Source organism: Protopterus annectens, chromosome 7.part0, assembly GCF_019279795.1.
Source record: "Protopterus annectens isolate FY-2018-M chromosome 7.part0, PAN1.0, whole genome shotgun sequence".
Lineage (NCBI taxonomy): Eukaryota > Metazoa > Chordata > Ceratodontiformes > Protopteridae > Protopterus > Protopterus annectens.
In genome coordinates, this window is record NC_056739.1 from 1,947,480,475 (window position 1) to 1,947,501,345 (window position 20,871).

Below are 20,871 nucleotides of genomic sequence, written 5' to 3' on the forward strand. Positions count from 1 at the left end.
GATTGTGACCCACCATTATTTTCTCACCCTTTGTTTAAGCAATTTCTTAGAGGGGCAAAGAACATAAGACCCCCACGTAGAGCTCCTACTCCTTCCTGGGATCTCAATTTTGTGTTGGAAAAGCTTACTTTACCTCCTTTTGAACCTGCAGCTACATCTGAGTTGAAGTTTTTTGTCTTGGAAGGCTGCTTTTTTGTTGGCCATTACGTCTGCTAGGAGGGTATCTGAATTACAGGCTCTAATGGCAGTTGAACCCTTCCTGATATTCCATAAGGATAGGGTATCCCTGCGTACTAACCCTACTTTTATGCCTAAAGTTGTTTCTAATGTGGCCTTAAACCAATCTATTCATTTGCCTACTTTTTATGCTGATCCCCAAAATAAAGGGGAAAAAATTTTGCATTCTTTGGATATTCACAGGCAGTTACGCTATTATTTGAGCAGAACTAAAGGGTTCAGGCAGACTCAATAGTTATTCATTTCTTTTGCTTTGGGTTCACAAGGAAAAGCTGTTTCAAAGCAAACTATTTCTAAGTGGATTGGCCATTGTATTGCTTTTTGTTATTCTCATCATGGAAAGGATGTTCCGGCTGGGATCAGACCTCTTTCCACTAGGGCTACTGCCACTTCTACTGCCTTTTTAAGGGGAGTTGCTACTAAGGATATTTTAGAGGCAGCTACTTGGAGTTCAGTGCACACTTTTACTAAACATTACCATCTCCCTCTTTATTCCAAGTCTAGGGCTGGGTTTGCCACTGCAGTTTTACAGGGCATGTTAGCAGCTCCTAATGCTTTTTGATTTTGCCAACCTCCCTTTACCTTTGCTTTGGGATTCTACCCACAGGTTATGACTGCAGCAATGTGAGACGAAGAACATAGTACAGTTTTGTACCTACCATAAATGTAGATGTTCGAGGATTCACATTGCTGCAGTCCAATTTTCCCTCCCTCCTTCCCCTCTGTAGTTTGGGGTTGCTGTGTTGCTTTTGGGGTAATTATTTTTCTATATTGGTGGTTGGGTATTTTCTATTTTTGGCTATGGCCTTTTCTTTTTAGGCCTTCTGACATCTGGGGCAAGAAAGACTGAGGATATGGCGTCGGTCATGCGCTTTAGTACCACTGTGTACTGACGTCAGATCTGAGCGACCATGACCGACGCCAGCCTAACACTTTGGTATTCGGGCCGACCGAGGACAGCGGACTACCCACAGGTTATGACTGCAGCAATGTGGATCCTCGAACATCTACATTTATGGTAGGTACAAAACTGTACTTTTCAGAATGTCTGCTTATGAATCCTCGTTTTTCAAGTCATTCTCATATCAAAATATTCTTGAAAAGGTCTTTGCGTAAGATGCCTCCAAGAAAACTGGTTGCCCTTCCTTGGGATCTAAGTTTGTGTTAGAGAAGCTAGCACTTGCTCCATCTGAACCAGCTAACTTAGCTGAGAGGAGGTTCTTAATTTGGAAAACAATTTTGCTGATTGCTCAGACACTCATCTTGTAGAGGTTAGAGTTGCAAGCTGTTATGGTCAGTCAACCCTATCTCATTTTCCACAAAGACAGGGTTTCTTTGTGAACTAATCCTTCTTTTATGTCTAACGTGCTGTCCGAGTTTACTTTAGACCAATCTGCCCACCTCCCGGTTTTCTTTCTTGAACCTAAAAATGAAGGAGAAAGGATACTCCATACTTTGGATGTCTGCAGACAACTCTGGTACTATCCTGACAGAACTAAATCTTTCAGATCAATCATTCATTTCTTGTGAAGGAAAAAAGGGACAACCTGTGCCAAAACAGACTGTTTCCAAATGGTTGTCTAAGGGTATTAACGTTTGTTGTACTTGCCACAATAAAACTGTTCCAGGTAGGCTTAAAGCCCACTCTCCCAGGGCTGTGGCTTCGATTTATGGCTTTTTCAAAAAGGTTGGATTCTAGATGTATTCTAGAAGCAGCAACTTGGTTCGCTGTGTATATGTTTACAAGGCATTACAAGCTTAATTCCTCCTGTAGGTCCAGAACAGGCTTTGCTAAGACTATTCTGCAGGGGCTTCTATATCACTCTTCTTCCATCTCCAAATGTAGTAAGCTAGGGTAGTCTACCCATATAGCTAAGCCATACTGTTATGGTAAGTTTTCTTACAGAGTCAGACATTCTTTTGCCACTACAGAGCTTTCCTTTGATGGACCCCATGAAACAGTTGGTCAGCTACTAATCATTCAGAGTGGGGCAGATAAATCCTCTGTTGGGGTAAATCTTCCCTTGTTATTTTTATGAGGAAATCTTGTGATTTTCTCTTAGTAAATATATGGTTTTGCTAAGAAACCTATTGTTGTTTTTGGACTATTGTTGCATTTCTAAGGAAGTGAATGCATAAATGCTCGTGAATATTGGTGTGTGTAAAATTCTTTTGGCAGAATCTTTGCTCAGGTTTTGTGTATTACAGACAGAGTACTTTGCTTATGGGGACTGTCTGGTTTACTTACCTCAAAACTGCTTGTTTTGTACTTTACCAACTTGTCCAGTGTTCATTACCCACTTTTGAGATCTCTTTTTTTTTGGGGTTTTTTTGTTTTTTTTTAGCTTACCAGTGGAGGAAATCATGGTCTCCACAGTTTTACCTTTGCCTGTCCACAAGAAGAAGAACGTTGTTACGGAGTCTTTGGGTGTCAGGCCAGCAACTGTTGTACCTCAGCCACTGTTGAGTGATTCTGCCATGGTCATTTGTTATTTCATACACTAGTCACCCCCCCCCTTCAGTCAGATAGAAGAGCACAATTTTCAGAGTAATGTTTCATAAGTGTGTACTAGGCTAACGTCTTAATGGGCGTTTTTAACCCTAGCCATGCATCCTAAATCTCAAGTTTTGGTACCCTTGATAAGTGTAAGCAGCAACCTGGGAGATGAAACATTTACAAGCAAGGGCCTGGGAGATGACCCATTTACAGGCTTCCTGTGTCCATTAGAGACATAGGTGCCAAACCTGGGATGAATTTCCATTTCCCCATACAGTTGTCCAAGTTACACTTGAATTGGGGTAGGGAGGAACTCTGCTTCATATGGTTGGGGGATCCTATTCCAGAGAAGGTGTAGTCTCTGAAATACATACCTGTCTGTCCAGCAGGTCCTGTTTATATCGCAGGCAAGGTTTAAGTTGGGAGTGATCATAGCTTTGAAATCTTTAAATCATATATGCGAGTGTATACTGATAACATCACAGAGGTGTGGTACATTAATAAGGGTTGTACCCGATCCTGCCTTCTTTCCAGACTGATTGTGATAGCCAGAGATGGCAACTCAGATCATTTTGACTCTACATGCCTCATATAGTCCACCATAGCAAACTCTGATTGCAGACAAGTTCAGCAGGGCCAAGACCAGGACAGACCCTTCCATGAATGTAAACTTCATCTTGGGGTCCTCCAGGAACTGAGAGTGCTGCGGGGGATACTTGATTTAGATCTGTTTGCTTCCTTTCAGACCAGACAGCTAAAGAAATTCTAATTCAGGACTCTTTGCAAATAGGCCTGGAGGTCAGATGATAGCCAAGGTTCTTCTAAAGATCCATAAGAACTCTCCTTTATCAAGGTGCATCTGTAGGCCATTTCTGCTTGATTCCCCCCTTTCTAGCCATTCCCAAGTTAAACAGATTTTGAAAGGGGTGTTTCATATCCACCCACCTAAGAAACATATAAGTCCTGCTTTATATCTTAGCTTTGTACTTGAAATGCTTACTCTTTTTCCATTTAAACTTACTCATTAAGTTAAGTCAAAGTCCTTAACATGACAGATTGTTTTACTTATTGTTCTGACATCTGCTAAGAGAATAGCTAAGTTACAAGCACTTCTGATGTGCCCAGCCCTTCCTTATTTTTCAAAAAACAGGATTTCTCTGGGAACTAATCCTTTCTTTATGCCAAAAATGGTTTTAGAGATTAGTTTAAAACAAACTATTAATCTCCATGTCTTCTTTCCTGTACGAAAGAATAAGGGAGAAAAGGTTCTTCACACGCTAGATGCCCACAAGTAACTCGGATACTACATTGACATGACTCGAGCCTTCAGGAAATCTTATCAGTTGTTTGTCACCTTCAGGGGTAAGAGAAAGGTACAACTATTGTCAAAGCTTACCATTTCTAGATGGTTGTCTCATGCTATTGTTTTTTGTCATATTCACCATAATAAGCCACTTCTAGGCAGAGTTGGGACCCATTCCAGAAGGGCTGTAGCTTCTTAGGTGGCTTTCTGAATAGGGGTGTACTGTAGAAGTATTCTAAAGGCAGCAACTTGGTCCTCTGCACATACTTTTACAAAGCACTGCAAACTGGATTATTTTTCCAGGTCCAAAACAGGCTTTCCAAAGACCATTCTCATGGGGTCCTGGAGTCTTAGTTTATTGGCCTCCTCCCATTGTTAGTTTTGTAAGATGTGGTAGTCTAGCCATTTAGCTTAGGCTACAATAGCAATGATCTCTGCATTGCACATAGTACAGTTGTGCAAGTGTAAACTTAACCTAACAGTAGATATTCTAGTACATTACAGTTGCAGTAGCCTCCCTTCCCTCTAGTCCCTTTCTTTGCTTGTTTTTTTATCTTGTGTTTCCAGGGTGTGGATGTTTCACCCATTTGTATATAGTTTACTGTTAGGTTTGTTTTCTTGCATTGTTCTATCAAGGCTGTTGCCGTTCTTCTAAGCAAAAAATGCTCTGAAGCTTTTTGCACTCCAACTGATTTTATATGAAGCTCCACTCAATCTCCTCACAGTTGGAATGGATGGAAGGCACCCTTTAGCTTTGTAAAGTGGTACCCTTTAGCTTTGTAAAGTGGCCATCACAGTAGGTAGGGCCCATATTGTCTTAGGTTCCTGCAACAGTGATCTATTAGAACATCAACTGTTGTAGTCAGTTTACTTATACAGCTGTACTTTCTCATGAAACCTAGTTGTTTTTGTACAGCCACTGGTGTCTTGTTTCTGTGTGGTTGGCATCTACTAACTCTCATATAGCCCTTATTCACAATGAAATGACTTGTGATAGCCTATTTTCTTGAGGAATGGAACTGTAACACCCCTTTTGTATTTATTGCACAAATCAAAATGAAAAGAATCTCTATCATTGTTTTAATGACTTGTGGTTTCATCATACTTTACTGAATGGTATTCATTAAAGCAGATTGTTAAGAGCAACCCTTTTTAAAGTGTTTTTCTTTTGCCAGTGAATGAACTTTGCTCTGCTTGCCACTGCACGTACCAGAGCAATATATTAGGTTGTGTCACTATTTTAGATTATTCAGGTGTGGCATTATAAAGAATTACTTGTCTTACTTGGATTTCTTATTGTGTAATCTCTTACATAGCATACTGTATGTTATTTAAAAATATTGTTAAAAATCATTGTAAATGCACAACTGTTGGGGAGACAGGGAGACTTGAATAAACTGTTTTTGGGGCAAACGCCACACTTATCGAAACATATGAAAACGTGTCATGGCTAAATTTGATCATTTCGAGTTTTATATCAGCTGGACTAGAAATTTGCATGTGCGGATGAGTGAATACTCACATAGCTCACAGCCATATTTGGAAGGCTCATGGTCAAATGCAGGGCCCACTGAGAAGGTAGAATCAGGTTTGCCCTGAGGCATTATAGTTTTCTTCTATTTGAGTGTCCTGTTACAGCAGTGCAGGATATGGTACAGCAGTTCATCAAGTAATTGGTTGTGAATCCTTGACAAAAAGTACTGACATTGGCTGAATCCCATTGCATTACATGTCTGTATGAGTAGGCAGGAAGAGAAAGTGAAGAACTGAAAAGTATACAGGAAGTATGAAGCATGTTATTTGTCACTTGGGGAATATTGCTAGTATTCACCTGGTAGCCACATGGTTAATTAGTAAGAAATCATGTGAAGTCAAATATAATGACTCCCTCTTCCTACACGCACACACACACACACACACACACACACACACACACACACACACACACACACACACACACACACACACACACACACACACACTTACAGAAAACGAAAGAACAACACATCAAAGTGTGATTCTCTCCCCAACTTGTTGATTGAAGTTTTGTGTCTAGATTGTATAATGTTAACCTCACTTGGGCAGAAAGCTGCCTGAGTCCAGCTCTAAAATGATAAAGGAAATGTGCATGAGTGTGAGAATGTGTGTGTGCGTGTAAATAATGTAGTGTCTGTCTTTAACATTAGTCTAGCATTGCCCATTTCTTCTTGTTGCTGTAAAAAGAAGGTTGTCCTTTTCACTCTGTGTTTGTCATAAGGGTATATGTTAGCAGGCTAAGTATTAGTGTTTTCCTTAGGCTTTTAATTGGGTTGTACATAGTACTGTAGAGAACAGTTTGGTTAGGCCAAAACTGGCTGTTTTGATGATGTTCTTCTGTGGAACATTAAGTTCAAATTTCAAAGGTATGCCCATCACTAATTAGGCAGCCTTAGTAAGGTTGAATGTAGGATGTTTGAAATGGGACAAATTCTAGTAGAGAAGGTAAGCTGAATGTTGAAAAAAATCTATGAAAATACCTGCTGCTTAGTATTCATATAGGAATTTATGTGTGAGATGCTCTTGTGAATGCTAAAAATGAGAAACAAAGAGAAGAGAGTCAGTAGTGAGATGGTGAAACAAGCAATCAGGTGATATTTTTAAATGTGCCTTCTGAAAATACTTTACTGTGACTAAGACAGAACTGCAACCCCCTCCCCGTGTTGTGTTAAAGATTTAAAAAGGAAAATGGGAAAGAGGGTGTCAGACTAAAAAGAGTGTATAGTTCTGGATTGCTTGCAGTGATCTGTAACAGACTTTGCACAGCCTAATATGACTAGTTGAAGCTAGAGCAAGAGCTTACATCCCCATCACCCTCGGGTGCAGTGGTTAAATACGAAAAAAAAAAAAACAAAGAGTGGGTGGTGCAGGGAAAGGTGAGGGTATGCAGTATATTATTCCTTTAAATGATCATCGCATCACATTTTGAAAGTTAAAATTTCTGGTAATCTCTTAAAAAAGGAATCCAGAAATATTGCCTAAGAGGAATCCAGAAATATTGCATTTAAGAGGCAACAGAAGAAATGTGAGAGGTGAAGGAAGAAGAACATGTGTGTTGATGGAGCAATCGATATGTACTTATACTGAGGGAAACTGTTGCATGTTGTGTTAGGTAGGCTGTGGGAGTGCGGTGATGAGTTTGGATGGAAAGTGTGCCAAATTTGACATTAAATACCATGTATTGAAAGTGGTAAGAAGTCCACATTGGTTTGACAACTGAGACAGTGAGCTGACCTTTTGAAAGGTACAAGGAACCGTAGACAAATATTGGTTGAAAACATTTAACTTAAGCTAATTTTAGATCTGTGATTCAGCTAAATAAGGCTTAGTCTTTAAAACTAGGTTGAAATAAGAACAAAACTGTTGCTGAATTCCTCTTTCACGTTATCCCTGTGTGGTCTGTGCAGTCATGGCAAACTGGTAATGGAATGGACCTCCCTCCCTCCTTGGAGGACTTATTCCTGCCTGTTTATGATGTCTTAGTACGCAAAGCTGCATGTGAGGCAGTAGTTGAAGATAAATGTTTCACAGTGGGGGAATTCTTCTGTAGCTGTTAACTAGGTATTAGTTGTAGTAGAAATAATAATTTGTAAAGATGTGGGGTTCTTTGTGGCCTGACACTACTTGTTCAATGGGATCATAAAAATGCAGTATTATTCAGGGTTTAGCTACCTATTTTTGTACCTGTTGCCATCCCCAGATCTAGCATTCCCTCAACTTTAAGTTGAGGAGCAAAAAAAAAAAAACAAAGCTCCTCAGCCTTGAGGAGAGGGAAAAGGTCTTTTTTTCCTTTTAAACTGTAGCAAACTGCTTGCTACATTTGTTAGAAGCAGGAGATACAGTTAATACCATCTTCATTTCTGACCACAGATATAATATCGGCATTTATTATGAAATGCTGGTATGCACTGAAGACAGATTGGGATCTGCTGATCTTGCTCCCCTCAATACTTTGTGACTGGGACAGCTGCCCCACCCTAGCTGTACTTCTGAGTATCATGAAGAATTAGTTCATATTTTGAGTTATTACTGGGTAAAGCAGCATGCTGTGTTAACCCCATCCCTCTTCCTCCAAGTTTACACCCTACCCCCACATATGCACACAGTTTATTCCACATGAAGAATTTAAAAAAAAAAGTTGATAAGAAAATGGTAAGGTTGACCCCTAGTAGTTGTGCATATGGAGGCAGCTAATGAGATAGTTAAGGAAGCACACTGAAGAGCAGTGGAGTTTGGGCAGTTTGAATGGAGGCACGCATGATCCTTTTCTGAAGTACTGCAAGTATTCTTTGAAATGGGAGGAAAAAGCAGATAGAAGAATTTAGTGAGACACTGAGGGAGTGTTTCTATGAGCTGGCTTACAGAATAGGTTATGACGAGAAACCATGCAAGGTGTATAGACTGTACCACATTCTACTTGTTTCTAAATCTGGATGAAAGTCATAACTGGATTAAGAGAAATGTAGTAAAACAAGAGTCCATTTGCACTATAATTAGGAGATTTGGATAAGGCTTGCAATAGTAGTGAAAGAGCTCCAAGGCTAATTGAGAACACTCACCAGTTTAAAAACAAACTCCAGGACCACTTAAAAATATCATGGCTGTGTCACTGCTCTCTTGTCCCTGGATAGTTGCATTCCCTTTCCATTCCTTTCAGCTATCTAATTAGACCTACGTAATTGTTTACTCCCTTTTAACTTTGAACTAAACAATTATATCCAATATGACTTACACCGAGATAAAACTTTCTCTTACTGTCCTCTATGTGTTCACCTCCACTTTCTCTCCTCTGAGGTTCCAGTTTGATAAACTACTCCCTTCAATCTGAAGAAAGTCACCACCTTCTGTTGGCCTTTCCTCACTACACCCATACCTCTTAACACTTTCTACAAACTTCACTTTTATTCCTATCTCCTAAGTGATTAGGTACCCTTTCTTTCCTTCTTTTTTTGTCTTCTCTTCTCCCACCCTGGGTAGGTCCTGTATATTTACATTCCCTGGCATGATCTGGAGACATGTCTGGGCAGGTCATGCTTTGGGGATTCAAGAAAGAGTGCAAGATCAGGCTAGATGAGAAAGACTCTGAGATGACACTGTCTAGTGACTCTTTATACAACTGAAGTCCTGACATTGGAAGAGGAAGGAGTGTGCCAGGCTTTGAAGGAAGGTGAAATCTTTAGTATTCAGGCTGGATTTATGCTCCTACAAGTCCTGAAATCCCATAAGTCATTACTACAGCAGTAAATCTACTCGAACATCTACTTTTACAGTAACTTATCTAACACAGCTACACATTTCTTCTCTTTTTCATTTTAGATTGGAGCTTTCTCCCCAGGCCATCACTGAAAAGGTGTATTTCATGGTCCAGTCAGATTTTCTCATTAAATTAAAGGAGACCATTGAGAAGCTCAGACATATTTTCCAGTATTGGTTGGAGATTAATGATGTTCCTCCTTTAAATATATTAGCCCCACATATCCCAAGTGAAGGTTTGAGATCACCCATCCCATCATTTAGTCAGTTTTAAAGTTTGCCAGAGAAATACTCTACTTGATATTTAAGGGAGTGTGTTCCAGAAATGTGGCTACTTTGGGTTAGGTACCTGTTGTGGCAACTGGTATTGCTGATATTGTGCTATATGTTTAGATCTCTAGAGAATGTATTTGACTTATCTCTGGCTGTGTTCAGGTGAAAGAGTATAAAGAATGCTGGGTTATCCTTAGCATGGATGTTGAAGCAGATATCATCCCTCAAGAGCCTGTAAAAGACCTGAGTGGAGGGATAGTGCATTTAGTCTGTCAGAAGGTAGTAAGACAAAAGAGGAGGACCAGCAAAGAGCCCTGTGTGACACTGTTGGTGATGGATTTCAGTCAAGAATGTTGCCCCTGGCTTTAACATTGTGTTCTGTCAAGTAACCAGTTAACTATTTGGCGCATTTCATATGGATTGATGTTGAGCTGGAGGGAGTTTGTCAGTAAGTAATTCCAGCACGGGGATAGTGTTGAAGGCCTTAGCAAGGTGCTGGTAGCAGTGTGTACTGTGTGCCCTTTATCCATGACCTTGTAGCCCTTTTGAAGAACTCATTAAGGTTGAGCAGACATAGTGTGCCTTTTACAAAGCTGAGCTATTATGCATCCAGGAATATCACCCCCTTTTTCGTATTCTAAGGCACTCACTTTTAGTCCTATTTATGGAAAAATAAAAGAAATACTAAATCTGAACTGGATGCTATTTGACATTGAGCAGCAATTCACAAATAAATTAGGTGACCGTCCTGTTGTAGTATACAAGAAGGACAGATCCATTAAAAACATCTATTAGAGAGTGATAATACAAGAAGGACTAAGGGAAGGATGGTGAAATGTAGACGCTGTATGTAATCAGTGCCCCTATATGTTGGAAAGGGAGTCCTTGTTTATCAAGGGGTTTGGTTGGGTGGTTTTAAAGCAAAGGTTTGACTGCCATACTAAAAGCATTATTTATATAGAGATTTGTCAACAGTGCCAGAGTTTCTATATAGGGAAAACTATTAATAGTTTAAAAAGGCGAGTTTATCAGCATCTGTATGACATTAGTAAGAATAATCATAATGTTGTTGTTGTCTTTCGGCTTTTCCTGATTAGGGGTCTCCACAGCGGAACTCCGTTCCGCTAATGATTGGCAGTTGATTTTCACGAACACCGAGGTAAGAATAATCTTAATAATGCTGTTTCAACATATTAAAGTTAATCCAGGGCATCAGTTTAAATTCAGTGCTGTTGAACGGGTGAGGAATAATAGCAGAGGTGGTCCTTTGGACACTTTTTTGGAGTATCGAGAATTAATGTGGCAACTAAAATGTAATGCTAATTTCCCCCCAGGGCTTAATGAAACTGTTAGTCTTCCTAGTTACCTTAAACTGAAAGCAGATTTTCACATATGAATGCAAATAAGTATATGTTTTTTAATATGAGTTTTTACTATTTTTCACTATTTGCTATAATTTTGGATGCATTAATGTTGTTTGTTAGAATTATGTGCCTCTGCTGCTAATATGATGTATTTGGTATTGGGTTTTAAAATTTTAAAATAAGTTCTTAACCTAATTGTTTAATTAAATAAAAAAGTCATGTGATTATTTTGTATATAAAGGAAATTACCTAGTTGGTCCTTTTTTTCTGATGAAGTCAAACTAACAGCAGACGAAAGCGCTAAAATAAAGAGTTTGTGTTTGCCTGTGAGCCGTTTTGCTCTTTCTGTTGTCTGTTGTGTACTAAAAATTGACATGCACAGTATGGGTTAACCGCAAGTAATTAACTCAGCATATCAGATGACTGCTGAGGTAGTTATATAAAGAGTGACCATTTAACATTGTATTTGTATCTGAAGAAATCCAGTAACCTTACCAGACGAAAAGCGCTTTATATGTGAAAGTTTGTTTACAGTCTGTTTTTATTCTATTAAACCATCTGTTAAAGCGGAGGCTACTGTGTGCCATTATTTGTTTGTAATCCAATTTTTCGTTTTTATCCTGAGTTTAGTTCATGTTTGTGATATGGCAACAGGAAGCCCGACAGCTTCTTCACCCCTATCCAATGGGGACAGCAGGGGTAACCTTACATTACTTATTGAAGTAATGAATCAATGGTTGGAGGATCTTACAACCCATGTGGAGCAGTTAACTCAAACAAGCAACCAGGAAGTAAGAAGACCAGCGGACCAACAGATAAGAGCTAACTCTAATTTTACCTTAAGACCCCCAGTTGAAACCAACGGAGGTACTAATCAAATTGGAGATAATGAGGCAACTGTAAGTGGCATGGAAATGAGGAGCCAGAGACCGTTAAGAGCAAATCAACAACCCAACACCACTTCGGGGCTGATTGGGGTCCAAGACATAACAAATTGGCTTAGTGAACAACCAAGCCTTACGTCATCTACTAATAACATCTACTTGGACTACCCGGCTGGGAGCGGCAAAAACATTGCCCATAAATTAAAAAACTAGATGTAAAATCATTAAACTTGAAGAAGCTTCAATTAGAAGTGAATTACTTTGATCAATGTATCAAAGAAAAAATAGTCCTGAAAGGGCTACGGATATGGCAGTATCCAACTGGGATTGAACTAGGATCCTTGTTCCATAGCGAGCTGATACAATTTTTCAATGAACAAGGGCTCAAACTTTTAAAGCTTATGTCTAAACACTACAACAGCTTTATAGACCAATTAGCAAGCGAGGTAGTAGATTTAGACAATGAGATCAGAATGGACACTGATTTCATACGTTACCACATTGACTACAACAGAATCTTTACAAGCATTTCACAACAAATAGATAAATGTAAAGAAATTAAGATTAAAAATAAAAAAAAAGATCTAAAAGACTATGAAGAGGGTGTGGCATTCCCTCAGCCAACCCCATCACAAGTGTGGAACCGGATAGGCGAGACAAGACCTCACCTTCATTACACAGAAGCAAGGGAAGAGGAGGAGAGGCCAGGTATGAGCCAACAAACAATTAGGGGTGGCAGTTTCAACAAAAGGTATAATAACAGCGACTTAATAATAGAAGAGGATGAAACGGATATACAAGGGAATATAAACCAGGGGAATGGACAAAATCAAAAACGCCAACAACAACAATAAAAAAACTTCTCACATCGGAAGGAGAAGGTTTACAAAAAGAGAAACCAGTTTCAACAGCGAACCTAAAACACCAGGGGTTCGAAGAATCGGAAGAGATAGAACAGAGGGATGTAGAAACCTTCCCACCCACGGTAAAAACTTGTAAAATTATTACAAATGAAAGGGGTGATTTTAAAATATTTAATTTTACTGACTTTCCGATGGAAAAAGATCTAATAGAACTGTTTTCAAAGGGCTTGACTTTTGTGCCATCAAATGGCATAGATCTAGCAAGATTATTGTTAGACTTTAAATTGTACATCCATAAACTTAATTTATCCATTTTGTTGGGAAATCAGATGCAAAATACACCGGAACTAAGGATAGCAAGTACATTTTAACCCACCTACATTGTCTTGGTTTGAACGCATATGTGAGCTGGATTTCAGAAGTAGTTTAGGCAGGGGATATAAAAATAATGAGAGGCCTAACTTGACTGAAAATGAGAAAAAAGCTTTAATGGTCTACAGAAATTTACCAGTACGAATAATGAAACCAGACGAGGGAGGTGTACTGGTGGTAATGGACACAACATTATAATGAAAAAATGAAAAACTTGTTACAAAAGGACACTTATGATAAGGCTAGTTTGAATGAATTAAACATAGCTTATAACCGTGTTAAGATGTTCCTGAATGACATGTTTATTGATGCTGTGATAGATTTGAACACTTATAACTATGTTACAATGCTATCCCCAAGAATCCCTGTATTATTTGGCGTGCTAAAAATCCACAAGAACATGATAGATCCACCAATGAGAGGATTAGTGGACGCTAGACAGAGTATGACTTATCCTTGTGCTAAAGTGGTAGATTTGATACTTAAAAAATATGTCACCAGAGGTGACAACATATTGGACCTGGTCATCACCAACATGGGCGACTGGTGCTCCACACCGGAGGTCAACCCCTAACTGGTTAGATCTGACCATAAACAAATCACTTTGGATATCCACATTCTGCCCCCACCCCCGGACAAGGAAACCACCGTGAAAAACTTTTCAAAAGCAAACTTCACGTTACTTAAGACCGAGGTGGAAAGTTTCAAAGCCCCCATGCTAAAGGATAACATTGTCCAAGCTGCAAAATCCTTTACTAATGCATTCTATGGGCACCTACAAGAATGCATGGATCATGCTATCCCAAGCAAAACCAAAACTCACTCCTCCAAGAAAAGGAAGCCAGTCTGGTGGACTCCTGCCATAAACAAGCTATACAGTAGAAGGAGGAAATTAGTACAAAAAAAGAGTAAAATCCCAAGAAGGGAAGACATCCCTGATCAGTATCAGCAAGGAACTACGATCCCTCATAAAATCATCCAAGGCGAGTTTCGAAAGAAAAATTGCCAAGGACTCCAAAGATAACCACAAGGCATTCTTTAGCTATGTCAAGAATCTAAGTGGCAATGCTCAGATCTGCTCGGAGTTAGTGCAGAATGGTACAAAATACACTGAACCGACCGATATTGCCAACATCCTGGCAGACAGGTTCAGCGCAAACTTCACCCCCCTCTCACCCCCAAAAGGGCCCATAACCATACCAGAAGAATGTAGAGCTCCTGAAATCACAGACACTCAGGTTAAAACAGCCCTCTCCAAAGCCAAAAACACAGCATCAATGAGACTGGACGGAGTCCCAGGCTGCATCCTACGCGACCACAAAGACCAACTAACCCCTCACCTAAACACAATGTTCAAACTCAGCCTCTCCACAGGTTATGTACCCATAGAGTGGCGCACAGCAACGGTTATTCCACTCCACAAAGGTGGAACCACAACAGACCCCAGAAACTATTGCCCTATAAGCCTGACTAGCTTGGTCTGCAAGGCTATGGAGCGCATCATTATGGAACTCATTAATAGAGACACTGGGAACCTCCAAATACTGGACCCTACCCAATTCGGCTTTGTTAAGGGCAGATCATGCCTCCTAAACCTGGTGGACTTCTTTGAGACAGTTACCAAGGCTATAGACGAGGGAAAGGTGGTACACACAGCCTACCTAGACCTCGCAAAGGCCTTTGACACCATTTCCCATTCTGGTAGTATAGACAAGCTCACCAACCTGAACATAAACCCCCACATCACAAGATGGGTTGCCAGCTGGCTCATGGACAGAACCCACATGGTAAGAGTTGCGGGAGCTAGGTCTGACTGTAAACCGGTTAGAACTGGCATTCCCCAGGGCTCAGTCCTAGGAACCCTCCTGTTCGGCATATACTTCTCAGAGGTACAGGAAAGCACAGGAGGACTGTGGCTGACCAAGTTTGCAGACAACTGCAAACTAGGGGCTATAATTGACTCTACGGCTGACACAGACATCCTCCTAAAGGGTCTCACTGAGACAGACACCTGGTGTCAAAATCAGGGCCTCAAGCTAAATGCCAAAAAGTGCATAGTCATCCCCTTTGGAAAAAACAAAGTACCCACAAACTACCACATAGGTGGTAGTCCCCTAAATACGGAAGATGTAATAAGGGATCTGGGGACCGAAGTAGTGATAATCACATTGCCAAAGTGGTTAGAAAATCCTTCTACGTGGCATACCTTATCATAAAAGGGTTTGCATCCAGATCAAAAGAGGTCATTGTGCCCCTCTATTCATCGCTCATCAGACCCATCATAGAGTACAAAGCCCCATTTGGGATGTATCTTACAAGACACCTGCAACAGCTGGAAAGACCACAGAAGTACCTCACCAAGAGGATCACTGGCCTCAAACAGATGCCCTATGCAGCTCGACTGAAGAAACTCCAGCTGTATTTGGTTGCATACCGCTTACTCAGAGCTGATCTCTGCCTGACATACAATGCCATGTTCAACCCAGAATTAATCGACATGCTCCGCCTAAAGAAAAGCTTATCCCCTCGAGCCACACGCTGTAGGGATCTAAACTTCACCACAACAGTAAATAGGACGTGCTGGAGGGATAGATTCCTGTCACAGAGACTTCCCATGCTTTGGAACAAGATTCCAATCTACATTAGGCAGAGCTCCTCGCTAACACTCTTCAAGAGAAACTTTGACGAGTGGATGGGAAACAGAAAGTTTACCCTGGGGATCACTTCAGTGGCTCTGCTGGACAGAGGCACAGGGAACTAATCTAAGGGGGTGGTAAAAGCCAACACATTCTGGCTAGGCTTATAAATGCCTTCGGGCAGATAGCCTAGTACCTACCTATGAACCTATGTGACCTTAGAGCCACAAATTTGCAAAGATTCATGGACATCTCTAGTGAACATTAATAAATTAGAGTTTGGAAATGATTTTAATTTCCTCACGGTCGATGTATGTGACCTGTACACCTCAATACCCCATGAATTGGGGATTGAATGGATAGTAGACATGATGAGAACTAAAGGGGCACCTGAAACAGAACAAAGAATGATTGAGGAACTATTGGGCATAATTTTAAAGAAAAACTTTATCCTGTTTGATAGGGAAATATATCTACAGAAAACCGGTGTGGCCATGGGCTCGCCATGCAGGGCAAGCTTTGTCAGTTTAGTCATGGCCCACTGGGAACACAAATTAATTTTTGGGATCAAATTCCTCAGAGGGGCCACTCATTTTTACACAAGGTTCCTGGATGATATTTTCCTTCTCATCAAAGGTAATGACACAGTAGCTAATAAGATTAAGTAATTTAACAACACTACTAGTTTTTTGACGTTCACTAGTAACTATCAGGACTCTGAAATCAACTATTTAGATATTGAATTACGAAAAGATCTTAGTAATCAGAGATATAGTGCCAGAATATACTGGAAGAACACCTATTCAGATTAATTCTTGCACTTCACCAGTTTGCACCCTTATCACCATAAGAAATCCATTGTTAAGGGGCAACTGGTAAGGGCGGCAAGAATGGTCACTTATGAAGGAGATTTTAAGGAAGAATGTGAAACCCTGATACGAATGTTTGAACACAGAGGATACCCAATAGGTTTCCTAAGGGTAATTGTAATGGAAGTCCAAACAAAGCATGAAAAAGGGTTTACCAACCTATGTTAACTACAGGAAGGACTACAGACAGAACACAAATAGCACAGGAGGAACTTACCCCCTGTAGTCTAAGAATAGAGAGTCTAGGTAAGACTAACTTCTCCAATACTGAACCCCGATTTACGCTTAGCTTTATCACTAATTTTAATTCCTCATCTAAAGAAATTCAAAAAATATTATGGAAGAACTGGCGTTTATTAGTCACTGATAGAGACATAATGAACAAAGTAGGAGATAGACCAATGATCATCTACAAAAGAGGTATGAACCTTAAAAACTGGATTGAAGGCCAGAGGTTAACGATATGTAGGAACCCAGGTATGTTCCATTGTGAGCCATTTAGTTACTGTAACTACAGCGACATAGGGCAAAAGTTTGTAGTGAGGAATAGGAGATATACAACTACACAGAAATATAATTGTAACTCCAAGTCCATAGTTTGCCTTGCACAGTGTCAGGGGTGCACAGTCTTCTATATCAGTTAAACCGACCGTAAATTGAGGGAGCGTATCTATGAACACGTGTATGCTATAGGCAAACATAGAATAGAGAATGCCTTAGCTAAACATTGTAGTGAGTACCCCTCCATTTCTTTAAATTTAGAGTTATAGATCAGGTATCAACACATGACAATTATAGAGGGGGACCACTAAGTTTATTGCTAGAAGAGCGCAAACTTATGTGGCAATTTAGACTGGATTCCTGTCAATATCCAGGGATTAATGAAGTATACTCCCTAGCTTGGGTTTTGAAATTGAAAAGTATAAGTAGATGGGGGGGGGGTTATATATGTATTTACATTTTGAGTGGGAAATGTGAAAATGGAGTAGAGAGGAACTGGTTATGTAACAACCATGTAAACTAGGGTGTTGCATACATATGTATATTTATTTATTTGCAGTTGGTTTACCAGGATAGTCCATTGGGCCAAAATAACCCATTTTCAATGGAGTCCTGGGGAGAAAAGCTCCAAAAACAATTAGCAAGGTTATAATAAAGTATTTAGTTTCAATTATACAATTCCTATGGACTTGGAAATACAGTAGACTAGTGTACAAACATATACAAATATTACAATCTTGTATCACTGAAAACAATTTACAATATAGAAACTGTGAGGCTTTTACAACTTAGGGTGGGTTACACTGGAGATATCTTTCATACATTCAGGATGAGTAGCTTAATACAATCAAGAGAAAGGTATATGAGCTGACATAGAACCTTTCAATATAGAAACAGAGAACCTTTTCCATCAGAGGGTATATTTACACTAAGGTACCTTTAAGTATTCAGAAAAAGCTAATACAAGCAAGAGCAAGAGCAAGATCTATGAGTTTAGGAGAGTAAGTAGAAATTCTCTTTATGAATAGGGGAGGAGAAGTGAAAATTCTCAGTATGAGGAGATTATGTTGGGTGGGAGCAGGAGCATTCCCAGTGGGAAATTAGGTGTGAGTGAAGGGATTTTTTGAATGAGAACTGATTTGTGATGGTAAGAATGGATGGGGGTAAGGAGTTCCAGAGATGAGCAAGACTGTAGGATAAGAGATTTTTTTCCAGGGGGACGAATTGGCTTATACAGTTCAATTAAGTTTTGGCTGTTAGATCTTAGAATTCTATCAGGGAGGTGCATTTTGAAGGTAGAGGAAAGGGATGGGCAGAGGGAGGGATTGAAGATGAGTTTGTGTGCAAGAGTCATTTGGACGTAGGTGAGGTGATTGGGTAGTTCTAACCATTTTATTTTGTGGAGAGCTGAACAGTGGTGTGAGGAGGACTTATGGGAGGTAGCAAACTTGACAATTTTGTTATAGCAAGAGGAGAGTTGTGTTTTGAGAGAAGATTGTAGGTTAGTTAGAAGTGGGGCTCCATAGAGGAGGGATGGGATGAGAAATGTGGTAGATAGGGTGAGTTTGGTGGAGGGTGTAAGATAACGATTCTGTCTGTAGAGCATGCCGAGTTTTTGGTGTTTTTTTATATTTAGTTGAAGATGGGAATTGAATTTAAGCTGACTATCAATTTGGACCCCAAGTAATTTGGTCTCAGATACCATTTCTAAGGGTGTATTGTTGTGACTAGTAATAGTGAAATTACTTGGATTGAAAAAGGTAGCTTTAGAGGGGGTGAATACCATTACTTTGGTTTTGGAGGCATTGAGTACAAGGTGATTTGTTTTCATCCATTGTTCGGTGGTTGAGAATGCATCTTGAGTAAGCTTTAGCAGTGTGGGGATGGAGGTAGCAGAGCAGATTATAGTTGAATCATCGGCGTATTGGATAATTTTAGTTGAAGGGATAGATTTATGGAAATCATTTATGAATATATTGAAAAGCAGGGGACCCAGTATAGATCCTTGGGGAACACCGGTTGGGGTGTTGATGAAAGGGGAGTTGGCTTTTTTCCATCTCACTGCCTGATATCTATTGGATAAGTAGCTAGTGAACCAGTTCAGAGAAGAGGGTAACAGGTTAAGCTTGGAGGGTTTAGTTAGTAATAAATTGTGGGAGATAGTATCAAAGGCTTTAGAGAGGTCTAGTAGGAGGGTAGAGACAATGTGTCCTGTATCCCGGGCTTTGTTCACAGCTTCCAGGAAGGAGAGTAGGGTGGTCATTGTACTGTGTCTTGGCCTGAAACCATGTTGTGTTGGAGTTAGTAGGTTATTGTCTAAGAGGTATGGTAGGAGCTGTAGGTGAATACACTTTTCTAAAAGTTTAAAGATAGAAGATAGAATAGCGATGGGACGGAAATTAGTAGTATTGTTATTGATGCCTCCTTTGTGCAATGGAACAACAAAAGCCTTTTTCCAGGTTGGGGTACTGAGCTTTCTTGAATGGAACGGTTGATTAGAATGCTGATGGGGTAGGCAATGGCTTCAGCAGCTGTACTGAGAAAGTAAGAAGTAATGTTATCAGGGGCATTAGAGCATGATTTTAGTTTCTGCAGTAGTTTTTTTATGGTGGATGTGGGTATAGGTTTTAGTGAGAATGGTGGGGGGAATTTGAGAATGTTGATGATGGAGTGGAGATAGGGGGATGAGCAGTGGTGAGGGGTGAAAAGTTGGTAGGGGAGGATTGGGGTGTAGTGGGGGGTATGGTGGGGTTTGAAGATGAAAAGTATGAGGTTAGTTTGGAGATAGAATCAATGAAGAAGGTGTTGAATTGAGTGGCCAAGTCTATGTCAGGAGTGTTAGGGTCTGGGCTCGGGTTATCTGGTTTGTTGGGATTGAGGAGGGTAGACATGCATTTCCAAAATTTTTGAGGGTTTGTTTTGTTGTTGTTTTGTATTATGGAGAAGTAATTTTGTCTATCGAAGATGATAAGTTTTTTTACTTTGTTTCTGAGTGTTTTGTATTCATTATGGGCTAGGGGAGTCCTATGTTTCTGATATGATGACCATGCCTTATCTCTAAGGTGCATAGTTACTAGTGTGTTTTTTATTAGCCAAGGGGCAGTTTTGTTTTTTATTCGTTTTGTTTTTATGGGGGCTTGTTGCTCTAAGAGGTTTAGAAAAGTTGAGTTAAAGTGGGCGACAGCCTGTTCCAGGGGTAGAGTTTTTAGGGTGTACCAGTTGATTGTGTTTAGAGAGTAGTGGGGTTAAAGTTTTTTTGGCAGCGAGTAGTAATAAAATTGTGAGTAAGATGTAGGGGTGAAGTTAGTCGGTGTGTAAATGTGGGCAAGTGGTCACTAAGGGAATCAGGCAGGGTGCCACTATGTGAGAAGTAATGAGGGTGGGAGACTAATATCCAGTCTAGGATACTATCACTGGTGAGGTTTTTTGAGGGCCGAGTTATGGAGTTGATCAGTTGAGAAAAGTTGTAAAGATTAACGTTAAGTGGATTTTTGGGAGACTGTATTGCAGACCAATTAATATTCATGTCACCCATAAGTATAGTGTCATTGTTAATGTTATTGGAAAGCCAGGAGAGGATATCTTCTAGTGTAGAAATATTGTTGCCTGGGGGGATGTAGAGGGAGGCTATGCATATGTGTTTGTGTTTATTTACTTGAAACAGAGCCAGGAGTAGTTCTGCATTATTGAATTGAGGAGTTGGTATGTTGTAAGGGGTAACTGTTAAGGAGGATAGGTATAGAAGGGCTACTCCACCTCCTTTTTTGTTTGTTCTATCTTTTC

General features: G+C 40.1%; 1 protein-coding gene across 1 annotated transcript in view; it reads left to right on the plus strand.

Annotated features, from left to right (window-relative positions):
- Positions 1–20,871, plus strand: part of AKAP13 (A-kinase anchoring protein 13) — a 2,349,678-nt gene that overhangs the window by 179,444 nt on the left and 2,149,363 nt on the right. The gene's annotated exons all lie outside the window — the stretch shown is intronic.